The sequence below is a fragment of the Austrofundulus limnaeus genome, unplaced genomic scaffold (assembly GCF_001266775.1).
Source record: "Austrofundulus limnaeus strain Quisiro unplaced genomic scaffold, Austrofundulus_limnaeus-1.0 Scaffold1, whole genome shotgun sequence".
Taxonomy (NCBI): domain Eukaryota; kingdom Metazoa; phylum Chordata; class Actinopteri; order Cyprinodontiformes; family Rivulidae; genus Austrofundulus; species Austrofundulus limnaeus.
The window spans coordinates 7,044,450-7,045,186 of record NW_013952403.1 but is presented as its reverse complement, the minus strand read 5'-3'; positions in this window follow the sequence as shown (position 1 = coordinate 7,045,186).

Sequence of the window (737 nt, the reverse complement as noted above, 5' to 3'; positions counted from 1 at the left end):
ACTGAATTGGGTATGGGGATTGAGATTTGCACTGTATGAAAGAAAAAAAACAAAACAACAAAAGAAAAAAAAAACATCGAATTAACTTACCGGTAACAGCCTTACAGTGGGAAATAAAATGCAAAGTAAAGTACCTCAAATGACAAGTATTCTAACCCAATGTAATTACAGCATCCTTTGGCTTGATTTGTTTAGATATACAAATTGTCATAAATTCATCTGACACTAACTTTGCTTTGTAAATTGAACAACAGATGTTTGCAAGTTAGACATACCTCTCCAAGCACGACAAAGAGGTCAGTCTTCTCACTGAAGATGTACAGAAAAAGGGCAGATCTTAGGTCAATATCTGTAAGGAATAAGATCAAACCTAATCAGCARTTCTTCATATTTTGAAAAAGCATTTTAAATGCGTTAGCGAAAAGCTGAAAGTAGTAATTAGTCTTAAAGGGATCCCTGATTAGTTGTAACATTAGACTTTATTTGATAAACATATATTTTAACTGCAAAATAAAGACTGTAAAGATACTGTAGGATGTTTAGTTTTGTAATTTTTTTTAAATATATTACATGGACGGGCCATTTTATTTACACACAAAGCATTCTGGGTAAATGATGACGTGGATAGGTCCTCGGTATGAGGCTGCTAGCGAGCTACTGTATATCCACCCTGAAGGTTAATCTTGGACAATATCTGATGATCGACTCTTTTAAATGAAACCAGAGAGCGTTGACAG